General features: G+C 39.1%; 1 protein-coding gene across 1 annotated transcript in view; it reads right to left on the reverse strand.

Moving 5' to 3' along the window:
* The window catches only part of LINGO2 (leucine rich repeat and Ig domain containing 2), a 451300-nt gene extending 446844 nt beyond the window's left edge, over nt 1–4456 (reverse strand). The window contains exon 1 of the mRNA XM_034773732.1: nt 4383–4456. The gene's annotated coding sequence lies outside the window, so the exon portion shown is untranslated. The remainder of the gene's footprint in view (nt 1–4382) is intronic.
* Between the last annotated feature and the right edge of the window lie 9044 nt (nt 4457–13500).

Here is a 13500-nt window from a genome sequence, read left to right on the forward strand (position 1 = left end):
ACCCAATCCTGCGAACCTTTGCTCATGTGAATAGTTCCTTTAATATCTGTTCACGTGTGTGAGGACTATTCATGTGACCAAGGGTTTGCAGGATTAGATCTTTATATTGCTAGTACATTTGGGCAAAGACTCATTTTTTTTGCCTTACAGCACTGAAATACTAGCAGGAATAAATGCTACCCTGGTCCTCACATGATTTACCACCACGCATTGCTACAAAGACGCCTTCATGGAGTCAGGGGCTTACACTGGCACTGTCAAGAAACTAACAGAAAACGTTACATGAAACCTGCTAAAGAGAGCTGAAAAATGACCTCCCTCATTCCATGTGTTCTGCTGTTATGCCAGTGAGAACAGTGACTTATCTCCAAAATTCATCCCCATTCTTTATTTCTTTTGTTAATCTTCTGGCAGGAAATATGAGGGGGCAGGCAGAAAAAAACCCTCTAGAGAACAATTCCCCAGGAAAAGCAGAAGGAGGATAGGGGAAAATGAGTAGAACTGAGCAAGGTATTTGCACCAAAACAGGAACTATACAAAAAGCTCTCCTGTATTCTAGTTTCTCCTCTAACTCAAAACTCAGGACAAAGTTAAGAGTGATATTTGCTTAGAGATATGAATTTTTCATGTAAACCTGGGCCCACCTCCAAACAACACAGTGGGCTAATCAATGGCTTGGAAGAAGATTCATCTAGATATGCTGGTTTGCATCTTGGAAATGACCAAGTTATTTTTTTAATGAAATTTGTTCTACTATTTGATGTTCAAAACAAACTTCAGGGTCAAGGAGATGTAAGTTCACACTAATTATTTTTTCTTTGCTTTTAAATGTTTATCAAAATCCATGCAGAATGAAACCCCAAAATTTCATGCAGCTCTAGAAATGAGCAGAATCAGTGAAAAGGAAATATTCAAGCCCTTGAAGTGGAGCTGGGCTTCCTTTCTCCTTCCTTCCTAACCTTGGGCCTCATAGGTACACATACTACATTGGAGATGACGTGAAGCTGGCTTATCCAAGAAGCATTACTCCAGGATGCAACTTTTTGGGGGAGAATAACTTCTTTCCTGCTCCAGCCAGTACCGGGTTTACAATGGCACCAGTGGCACCAGGCCCACACTTGAAAGGGGCCCATAGTAAGTATTTGGAGGCCCACAAAGGTTTAATCCAGCTCTGGCCACAGCCAAGCAGTGTGCTGCAAGGTGTGCTGGGAGTTGTATTTTGCACTCCTCAGCCTTCCAGGAGAGCTTAACGAGAACAATTTGTACCAGAGCCTGGTGAACGACATGAGTTTCAGAGGAAGGCTATAAAAGTCACCAATCCCAAATAACGAAAGTGGCAAACAAGAAATAATAGTATATCCAGGGCTAGACACCATAAAATGTGTCAAACGGTAGAAGTACAGGTGCATGATAGTGAATACTTTTCTGGTGTTGGTGTTCAGTGAGTTCTATGACAGAAGCGCTGTTGACTTTGTAAAGTACTGAATGCTTATTGCTTGGGGTTTGAATCTGCTCACAGATTGGCTGATGAGCCTCACTGGTGATCCTGTATAAACATATTGGGTCCGACTGTTACTGATGCTCACGTTGATAAATACCTTATTCCTCAAGAGGTTTCATTGGTTTCAGTGGGACTATTTATGGAGTAAGGCTCTATTTAGCATAAGAGATGAGCCCTTAGTGAAGTTCAAGATAAAAACATTGGTATGTGCTCTGATACCCAAGATCAGAATGGGACATTTTCTTTGTTAACAAAGTTGATATCATGGTCTTGTCAAAAGAGACATTAAAAACCTCTCCTATGTATTTCTTCTGTGAATCTAATTTTAACCTAGAGATAACTTTTAGAAGATCAGGTAATTATTTTTATACAGCTCCACAAATGTGATAGCTTATGCACCTCACTTTCACAGCAGGAAGAGAGGTTTAGTTTAAGATAATCCAAACCTGTTAATAAAAAATAACTGTTCAAGAGGATGTTAGGGCGTCTTTCAAGGAAAAGAAGAAAAGGAGATAATTTAATCTCTTAATAGCCCCAAATTACTGGTTAAAAACTGTGTGATTATCAAATTGCAACACTTTATCAACCAGAATGGAAGATTCAGAGACGTGGCAGAAGATCAGAATATCTTTATCATAAGACATGTTAATGCATGTCCCTTGATAATGCCCTACTGACCACTCAAAATGGACCACCAACATTTTTTTCATTAAAATTGCATAATGCCATATACTGGCTTTGGATACACAGCCCCATATATGACACCCAGAAGCTAATGGAAGCTCCAAATTCAAGTGTTTCAAGTCAAAGGATAGTCTATACTTTTTAGCCAATTTAATGGTCTAATACTGTATATCTTTTTAAATAAAAAAAAAATATTTGCATGCTTTATTTTCTCCTTTCTGGCCTGTTCCTCATCAATCCCAATTTAAAATAGTATTGATTCATTTAATAGCCTTTGTTCCGGGAGAGGGGGTTTGCAACTGTTTCCTGTAGGCAGAAATATGCTTTATTCATAGAAATTAAGCAAACATGAGTTGTGGATAGAAAATCACTTAGGTACTTCGGAAAACTTTACCCATCATCTTCAGAGTAATTCTTCTTGCCCCAGTGAAGACATGTATCCTTATGGAGCAAAAATTTAAGCACATGCTGAAATCTCAAATGGGTCAAATGGGACTTAAAGACATGCTTAAAGTTGAGTGCTTATCTGTTTTGCTGAAACAGGACTTCAAATATCAACTGACAATTACTTTCCTACCTCATCTCTCCTTCTTCATTCTCCTGAACACAAGCCTTCTAACAACAGGATGGTAGAGGAAGTTTTAACATCACAATCCAACTTAAATATTTCCTGGGAAGCGGGGCACTAGCCCCTTCTGGCTGCATGGCACAGGAACACCACACACCTTTTCAGCTCCCTGAACCAGTGTCTAGCCACACACGAAGAACCTCCACATCCGAGCTTTCCCAAACGTTGTCTAGTATTTACAGGTTCTACGAGGTGGAACAGCAGCAATAGGAGTCAAGCTCTGACTTCAGTGTTTACATTAAACAGTGGAATCATCAGCTTCCACCGTAAGAGAAATGCTGCACCTTTTTTCCATTTAGAATCACCACCCACATCTCCTTGTGGCACTTCACTCAAGGCGGAGGATGAGTCACCTTTTCCTCTTTCTATTAGAGAACTGCAATATGTTAAATTGTACAGTCTTGGGATTCAGCTTATTAAGTAAATGCAGAGGAGCTGGATACTCACTCTCCCATCCTGGGAGCCAAGGGAGGCTGCTGATTCTGTTTTTCAAACAGGCCTATTTTACCTTTTAGGATATTGCTCACAGCAGCCTTCAAGTCAGGAGGGAGAGATTCTCCAGCTCAACATTGAGTTTAAAAATGTGAATCAAGAGCTACCCTTGCACAGCCTCCTATTCAGCTTTTTAAATGCATAATAAAAGGTTTTAAAAACCTCTTCTCACCATGAGTAGAATAGCTAGATTCTCTGGCAGGAAGCTGGGGAATTAATGTCACTGTCTAAAGAAAACTAATGGAACCTGAAAATAGTATATCAAGGGAGGACATTGTGTGGTGCAAAGACTCCAAGAAAAGAAACAGAATAGATGTTACTTTAGACCTTGTTGCTCAGATTTTCCCTTAAGGTGAGGAGGGAGGTTTGGGAGATACTGAGCTGGTTTTGCCATCAAAATTGTTTTTCATCATAAGGGGAAAACAAAAACAAAAAACTAACCACAAATACCACCAGAATTAGATTTGGATTTTTTTAAAAAACACATTTAGCTTTTGGCATGAATAATTTTTCACTTCACTATGTAAAATTATAATTAAAGACAGGAACTCAGCAGCTTAGTTTTACAACTTACCCAACAATAAGGAATTTGAGATGTTTGAACAGAATAAGACAGACAGAGAGTAGCAAACAGCCTGCCTAAGAATAAAAAGGCCCAACAAACGTAAACTGTAATTCCATATGTAATTAAATGCATTTGAAATCAATTTGTTTTGTCTACGTGCATAAAAGACACGATTTTCAAAAACTTCAATTGTTGGTCTAACTCTGCCCCCATTGAAGTCAATGGGTAAGCTCCCATGGACTTTAAAGGGAATTGAGTTAAGCCCATACAGTGCTTTTGAAAAATCTCACCTACACTCTTCATAAACATCCTGTGTATTTAATGCAGTGCATGAAAATAATCATATACCTTAACAGGAATTAAGAAGGGCTCTATATACAGAGGGAAGATGAAACCATAGATGCATTTAAACACAATGAAGATTTCCTTCTACTTCAATGCCTTGAAAATACTATAATCATATAATCTGAGACAGAATTTTAAAGTTCAGTCAGTTAAAATGGAACATTTACCTTGTAAGATTCAGACTCCATTGATAAAAGCAGGAAAGAAAACAGCTCATTGCCAAGTCTCCCAGGTCTGTCTTACTTACTACAAAGAAAAACAGAGAGATCACATTAGAAATCTCACTCACAGTCAGTTTTTTTAAAGTGGTGATGCTTTTAGTGAAAGATAGCCAGGCTGGAAAATATACCTTCACAACATATTAGGCCCCTATGCAAAGAAGAAACAAACAAACAAAAAAATGAAGCAGTTTGCCAGACCTGTGAACATTCCTGCTGAGGTAAATGATCTAAGAGGCTAATGCACAAGCAAAGAAGCTGGGGGGGAGGGAGCAGCTACAGCACTGGAGAAACCAGCAACACGAACCAGTAAGCAAGAATAATTTTCAATTTCTGATTGGAAAAATAGAAACACTTCAGTGACCTTAACTACAGCTGTTATAAGTTCTCTAGCTGTAATGATACACTGTATTTGTATAGCACTTTTCCTCCATCTGTCTCAAAGTGCTTTTCAAAAGACAGAAAAGTATTGTTTATCCCCCATTTTACAGATGGGGTAAATGAGGCCGGGAGATTTTAAGGGCCTGACCCACGCACCCATGCCAAAGTAAAACTGGGGCCCTCCGATTGACATCAAAGGGAGAATGACAGAGTACACAGAGGTGATTTGCTCAAGGTCAAAGACTGAGTTAATGGCAGAGAGGAAAAGAGATGCTCATGGAGTCTAAAAGTGACTTTGTACTGGAGTGTTTTTTATTTCCCGAATGACTTTCGAGAGAATGAAGCAGTTATAGATTGTGCAATAACCTAGGTCCCTTCTAAATTGACATCTGGCTATTATTAATGTTCATCTGCCCGTAAGACTTATTTCTGTCTTGTCACACACACAAAATATGAAAGTAACTCTCACCCAGTCCCTTTAACTCTACAGTTTTGACCAATATATGCCCCTTTGTGGCTTTCAGCCTCTCATAGATATTCAGCAAATGAGCCCGGAGAACACAAGTCTTTTACACTGCTCAGCACTCGGAACAAGTTGTTCCAAGACCCTGAAGAGGTATCTGACATATGACACACTGTCTTTCTGTAAGGCAGGCAATAGAGGGAGAGGAAATCACAAGTACCCATTATAATATTCTTATACACACACACAAAGGTATGAATAAGTTTACAAAAAATGACAATTAAATTAAATCAACATTAGGAGGTAGCAGTTATAACAATTGCTTTAAAGCCTGGAAATTTGAAGTTGTTAGGAGTTCCATAATCAGTCATTATTCTGATTCCATATTCTCATTCACCTAATTCGTGGTGTAATATGCAAGTCATTATGCAAGATACAAACATATGGGGTACCTTAATCAACATACATTGAACTTTGGAGCATGGATGCCATAGACTATGCTCATTCATTAATAGTGGAATGGCAGCTGTGAAGTTGTTTGGGTGATTTTGTATATGGAGAGATAAGTGGTTTTGTTGAAAAAAAGAGGTGGCTCTTCGGTAATGGTGATGGAGATCTCTCAAGAGCGCCACTTCTTAATATATTTACTAAATTTACAGTTTGGTTAAGGGTTTGAGGTCCATGTTAGAAAAGTGGATGAGGACATTTTGTTAATGAATTTATCATTTAATTCAGGCAGGGATTAGGAGGTATAATGTATCATATGGCCTATTATTTTGAGAGGATAACACTGACAGTTTCAAACTCATCCTGATTGTTGTGACTTCAGTTCCCACTTCCCCCAGCTAAGCGCAACTATGTAGTGGTACACTGAAAAACGTAGGACAGAAATTTAATGAGAGCAGTCCTCCTTGTGCAGTTTCCAATACATTCTATTCCTGATTATATAAGTGTCCTGAGAATAGATTCTAATGGTATTTTCAGAGTGGTAGCCGTGCTAGTCTGTATCAGCAAAAACAGCGAGGAGTCCTTGTGGCACCTTAGAAACTAACAAATTTATTTGGGCATAAGATTTCGTGGGCTAAAACCCACTTCGTCAGATGCATGGAGTGGAAAATACAGTAGCAGGTATATATACACAGTACATGAAAGGATGGGAGTTGCCTTACCAAGGTGGGGGGTCAGTGCTAACGAGAAAATTCAATTAACAGCAGGATACCAAGGGAGGAAAAATCACTTTTGTAGTGGTAATGAGGGTGGCCCATTTCAAACAGTTGACAAGAAGGTGTGAATAACACTAGGGGGAAATTAGTATGGAGAAATTAGTTTTTGTAATGACCCATCCACTCCGAGTCTTTATTCAAGCCTAATTTGATAGTGTCCAGTTTGCAAATTAATTTCAGTTCTGCAGTTTCTCATTGGAGACTGCTTTTCAAGTTTTTTTGTTGAAGAACTGCCCCTTTTAAGTGACCAGGCAGATTGAAGTGATCTCCTACTGGTTTTTGAATGCTATAATTCCTGATGTCAAATTTGTGTCCATTTATTCTTTTGCGTAGAGACTGTCCAGTTTGGCCAATGTACATGGCAGAGGGGCATTGCTGGCACATAATATAAAAATAATATTTTGGCATTTCTACCTGTGCATAAGAGGCAGAAAATGAAAAAAAAAATCTGGTCTATATTGCCTAAAAAACATGGCATTCTGGTCTATATTGCCTAAGAATTCTGGAGATTTTAGTTCAATTTCAGAAGGATTCAGGAAGCAGGATGCCAGAACAGTTGACTCCTGCCAATCCAACTGCTTCTAGTAGCAGACAAGGAAGTCAGGATGGCCTTCTATAAAGAAAAGGTACCAAATATTGGCCAGAAATGGGAATCCAGCTTCTTCCTAGAGGGTATTACCCTAAGGAAAGCATTGGTCAGGGAGATAGCTCAGGTAAGCCTCAATTTCAGGGCAATTTGGATAAACTTTGCACGAACAACTAGACTTTCTGATGCTTATCGGAATCTTTTGAAATGCACTCATCACTACTAATTATTTTTTAATTAATGCTGAACCTGACATCCAGTGTTATTTTGCTGCAGGGGTATTAATCCAAAGTAAACATTGCTTGACAAATACCAGTTACTGCTTAAATTATTTAACAACCTACTATACTCTTGAAATATTCCTTTTTATAATCTCTATGCATTAGCTGCACAAATAGGATTAGTTATGACAAAAAAGTGAAGGGAAAAAAAATTCTCATTCAGGAAGGTCTCCCGTCTCAGTGAGATATGCACTGAGCCAACCAGAGCCAAGAAGTTATCAAAATAATAATAATAATAAAAAAAGACGATGACGACTTGAGAAGAAATTAGTCTGCTTGATCCTAAGTCTAATAATACTCTTGTATTTTTTGTACCTGAGCATAATCTTTGTACCTCAGGCTCTTTTTGGTCCTGAAATCTGTGTGTCTGTGTTATCTGTAATTGCACATTCTTAAAGAAGAAGTGCTATTGCTTCAGGTAACGTTATTTCAGTTTATGTTAGTCTCATGCAGAAGGATACAGGTGTGCCCATCATTCAAAATCTTTGCATAACTCATTTCCCCAATTTAAAAATAAGCTAATTCAAAATAATGAAAATTAATAAGCTAATTAATTTCAACAAAACCTGAAAGCAAGCAAGATATAAAAATGTCATTGTGTAATGTAAGCATGAGTAAATCCAACAGATAAACCATTAATTGTTATCACACATGTCATAAAGGCAGAGACATGCAACCAAAAACAATTAGCAAATGCACACAACCAGAACCCTACAAATATGCACAACTGCTATACCCAAATCCTATGCTATATGTCATGCCTGGAGACAAACTAATGAATCCAATGGCAAGTTAAAAAAAAAAAAATCAAACAAAAAAACCCCAACGACTTTAATAAGACTCATCTCTTTTTATTAGCCTTTGAACAATAATCTCCCTAAAGATTGCAAGTTATATTACCGTAAATAAAAATTAAAAAACATTTTTACCATACACACCTTAGTCACTGCTTCACTAGGCAAAAAAGGAGAATATGGTCCTGATATACATATGAATAGAAATGTTTCTTATAATTTTGGTTACACCTAGATACCATTATAATGGATGCATTCTAAATACCAAGACAGCTAGAGAAGACAGGATCTGAAGCATCAACTATATATTTTGGAGGATTGTTTGGGGTTAGGAACTAATGGGCTGTTGCTTCTTTCCGCCCACCTGATTGCACACACCAGGACTCCTTGCATCCTTCCAGTCCTACCAACAAGCTTCCTGGCTGGCCACGCTTCCACCCCCTCTTTTTTAGGGACTCCTTGTAACTCCCCCCAACCTCCTTCCTACTAAGAGTTGCAGGTGTCCTCATTTGTCCCATCTCCCATACCATGCCAGGAGCTTTGTGTGCAGCTTCATTCCCATTTCCCCCTATTCCTTCCAATGCCAGAAGCTGTGTGTGACTCCCTTCACCCCATGCCAATGCATCTCAATTCCCGACCACCAAGGATTCTGTGTGCCCCTCCACTCCCCAGGGTCCCCCATTTTCCACACCATGCTAGAAGCTCTGTGCATCTCTCCTTCCCCAATCCCTTCACAAAGTACCTTTTTTTCCCCCAGACTGTAAGGGAGAGATCAGATGTGGATGACTAGTGTTCTCTTTTCCCCACCCGGAGCAGACTTTGAGAAGCAGGATGTTAGGAAGGAGGAAGGAAAGAAGACTTTTCTCTCTTCTCCCTCTGGCTGCCTGTGCTGGCTGAGTATCTACCGCATTGCTTCCAGTAGAGAAAGCAATTATTTCCTTTTTGTCATTCAGGGTGTAAACATGTTAAACCCTATTGGGAAGAGGAACAGGGGTATTGTTATGCTGCAAGATGTTTGTCATAGTTTCAGGGAAACTGCATCTTTATTCCCCCTCCATGATCTACCAAAGACATCCACTTTAGGCTACCGGCTCCCAGCTGCCAGCCATCACCTACCCTAGGCAGAGACCTGCATCTCACCCCTCTTTGAATGGGGATTTTAAGGCTGCACAGCTCCCTGATTTACACTGGAATATCCCCAGAAAACCCAACTGCCTAAACAGGCCAGTGCCTGCACTTTGCTTTCTCTCCAAAGACTATGACCAATGTATTGCTCTTAGTTATAAGTGACTACACAGTTCCTTCTAAGCAAGCACATTTATTCTTCAGGTAAAAGTATTATAGAGAAAACATATTAAAACAATAAAAGAACCTATTCACATACAAAAAAGCTTGCCAGCAATCACCTCAAATTCCAACTTAGGACTCTGGTAGATTTTAGTCCTTCAAAACCCACAATTGGGCTTTCCCTGTGGTTACAAGTTCACATGTCTTAGATCCAAAAACTGAACGAAGTCTGAGCAGGTCAGACATTTCTTTATACAGCTCAGACTTTTGATCCTGGTCTTCTGTAATAGGTAATCAACAGACAATCACCTTCTTCTCAGAGGGTAGCTTCAAAAGGCTGGGTTTTTGCATCAATAGAATTTAGGGAATTTGCATTAACCTCTCCCAAGAAAATCCACGTATTTATTGTCCCCAAAGTCCATATTTGTCTGGCACATTTTCAGCATAGTCTTTTGAACTCCCAGATCTCAAATCTGTCACATCTTCCCTCTAGAGAGGTTACATACAATCCCAGCTCACAATAATACACTTAATACAGTAAGATCTTTCAGGATATTGCCCTCTTTCTCTCTCAGTGTTAATAGGTGCCATCAACAGATGTCCGTGGCTCCAGGTGTCCTTAATTTTCTTTTTTGATCTTCCAGTTGTCACACAAAATCATTAAGGTTCTGGCCACTGATGCCTAGAATAGTCCCTAAAATTGTGGAACTGATCAGATGCAGCATTCAAAAAGTACTGTGCTACATATAGACAGAAATGCTCTCAAGATGAGAATAAGGCCTTATACATTTGGCCAATAAGCAATTTTAAGTAGTGGATTTCTCTCTCCTGGCACTTACTACCAGGTGTAATCTTTTGTTTTTAAAATGACCTATTTATTTACTGTATAGCAGCTTTGAAAGGCAGCTAGAACATGTGCTACTTTTTCACAAAGTAAGGCAATTTGGTTTTATCATATTTTGTAAGTGTAATACTTCAATTTCCAGGGAACGTTGACACAGAGCAGCAATATTTGCATTGATATTCCAATTCTGAAGGAGCCCTTACACGTTAATGGCATTATTGTCCATCTCATAAACCTTTACTGACAATTTAACGACACATACAGGAGTCATTAGGATGCCAATACAATTACACTAACATTGTATCTGCTCTGTAATAATATTCATGAGTATTAGTTGTACTTGGCTGCTTACTGTGTTTCATACTTCTCACCTCTCCCTCATTACAGTCCCAAATTTACCTGTCTTGCACAAACCTGCTGAGATATCCCTTCTATTACTGTAAATTATTTAAACAAGAAATATAGACCCAGGAAGCTTATACTATAATTTTTAAGCTTATACTATAACATTTAAGCAAAATAACAGATCTTGCATCATTTTAAGCTCTTTATAATATTACTTTTCTTGTGTCTCTCAAGTGGCATTTTTGTTCCCCATTGGGCCTTGGGAGGTTGAAATCACCACTCACCTATGCTACATCCTGAGACAGTGGCAACTAGATATTTAATAATTTTCAGTGCCAGCAACATTGCTTAATTACATCACCACAATGCACTATTTACATCCACAGGAGTTACCGGTAAGAATTTACAACACTCACTTTACAAAAGTTGTGCTGGTCTATTCTGAGCCAATCAAATTTGAGTTTCTTTGGACATTTTCTCTCTGTCATTCTGCATTCAATTCATGAAGTTCACTTTACAGATTCCCCCCTCCTCTTTAACCAGACAAAGAGATCCAGATTCTAACGCAAAAGAAAGATGTGTCTAAGGAGAAAGATAACTCACCATTTTTTACACAAAATTTAATTGTTTACACAATAGAAGTCTACTAGTAATGCAACGGTTGTCTTCGATCAATAAAAATCTAGAACTATCACTGTAGCAAGGTTATCTTAATAGTTGTTTTTCTCATCCTAAAGAAAAAGCTATTTAGTTTGCACTTGTTACAAGTGATGGAAGGCATATAATGCAGAGCTAATTACAGTACAGACCCATTTACGCGTGAATCCACTTAACGCGCAGTAGTGCCGTGCCTCCCACTGCTACCTATTTAACACACGAGAGTCGTTAACACGCAGTACAGGAACTTGCTATGTAGCGCTACAGATTTGTTCACTAACTCACTGACATAGAAATTGACAGGAAGCGCGGAGCAGAAACGTGTTGTACGTCCCTGCAGTGCTTCAAGGTCCTGCCCCTTTTGCCCCCCCTCGGCCACTGATTGTGGGGGGTGGGGGAGAGCAAAGGGAGCAACTGCCCTGGGGCTGGCTATTTAAAAGCCACAGCAGCGGCGTCCAGAGCCCTAGGCCCTTTAAATCGCCACGGGAACCCCGGGCTGTGCGGACCAGGCAGCCTGGAAGGGCTGGCTGGGGGATGCTGTCCCCTAGCCCTGCCCTTCCACCCCAGGCCCCGCCTCTTCCGGGGGCCAGAGCTGCCCCCGCCCTGTACCGGTAAGTGTCCTGAGTTACTTTCACCCCTGTGTAGTAATAATCTTTTTATTAGATTACACATTTGAATTTATATTCTTGCAAAGTGCCATAGATAAGCCTGCAGTATTTGGGATGCTGTGAATATGTATGTAATCCTAGATAATTATACATGTATATATAGATATCTTAAAATATTTCAGCATGGCCCTCTTAACCCACAGTCCGTTAACACATGGTCGTGACGGCGTGACTCCCGCCATCCGTGTGTAAACGGGTCTGTACTGTAGTTTAACTGGCTGTATTTATAGAACCTGTGATCTTTGTCTCCAGATTGGGAAATTGAGCTCCTATCATAGAAGTTTGATAATCTTGATAGGAATATAGTCTTGAGGGGAGTATCAATACATTTATTTTTTCATGCCTTTTGGCAATGTCACTTTCAGGTTAAGAGCTCTAGACAGAAATATTTTTTCGTTCATAATTTGGAGTTGGAGCAGCTAGTGAAGCAAATCAAAACACTCCTTAAACTCCAGATGCTTCATTTAATAATATATTCACCCCAAAGCACAAAGACTACCATCTGAGCATATGTGACAGAAAGATAAGATAAACTTAAACTAATCTGTGTTTGATATTGTCTAGTATGCAGTGGAGAACCATTCTAAGCAGGTTTTTGTTTTGTTTTTGTTTTTAAGGATCAATGGTCTATGACATCCATGCACTGTTGTATGCAATTTCTGGTTTAAATCAAAATTGGCTTTGTGATGGAGTACAAATAGCCTGTCAATAAATGAATTGCATTGACATTATTTTAAGAGCAGACTTGAACAGTAAACTAGATATTTGGGGCTGGTTTGATTGAATTCCAGTATGCTTTCGTTTGACTGATAAATACTTCATTGATGTCAACAAACTTTGATCCAGCACTGCTGAACTAGTGATTTACTTCTTCCAATTAGTAGTCTCAATTGTAGATGTCCAGAGAAAACACTGAGGCTATTTAAAGCATATTATTCCACAAAATGAACAAAAACAGCCCAAAGACATTGAACTCATTTCCTTGGGTGACTTTCACAATACTGTTTTCTTATCTTCATTAAAGGATTAAAAGTCCACATTATAATTTATACAAAGCGGACCATAACCATCTCTTCCCCTATAATTGATGCATGTTAATGCGCCCAATATCAATAGCGGAGATTCTGGACACACAGGGTGGAATCCTGGGCCCACTGAAACCAATGGCAAAACTCCCCTTGATTTCAGTGAGGCCAGGATTTCACCTCTTATCTTAGTCTTCTTTGTCATGTGTGTCTATTACATATAAGCTCAATACACAGAACATAGAACATTCATTTCAAATTATATAATTTGGTGTAATATTTTCTCAGTCTGATGAGATATAACAAACAAAGGGCTGTCAGGAGATTAAAAAAATTAATTTGGATATTCTTTCTTATTTCGAGTAGCACCTCACTCCACTAATAGTTCCACTGATTAGGACTACTTGTGGAGTAAGATGCTACTTGGGGCAAGTAAGAGTATCAGAAACTGGTCCATGAGTTGCAAAATTCAGCTCAGTATCAACTAGTATTGGATTCTTTACCTACTCTGGA

Source organism: Trachemys scripta, chromosome 6, assembly GCF_013100865.1.
Source record: "Trachemys scripta elegans isolate TJP31775 chromosome 6, CAS_Tse_1.0, whole genome shotgun sequence".
In the NCBI taxonomy this organism is placed as follows: Eukaryota; Metazoa; Chordata; order Testudines; family Emydidae; genus Trachemys; species Trachemys scripta.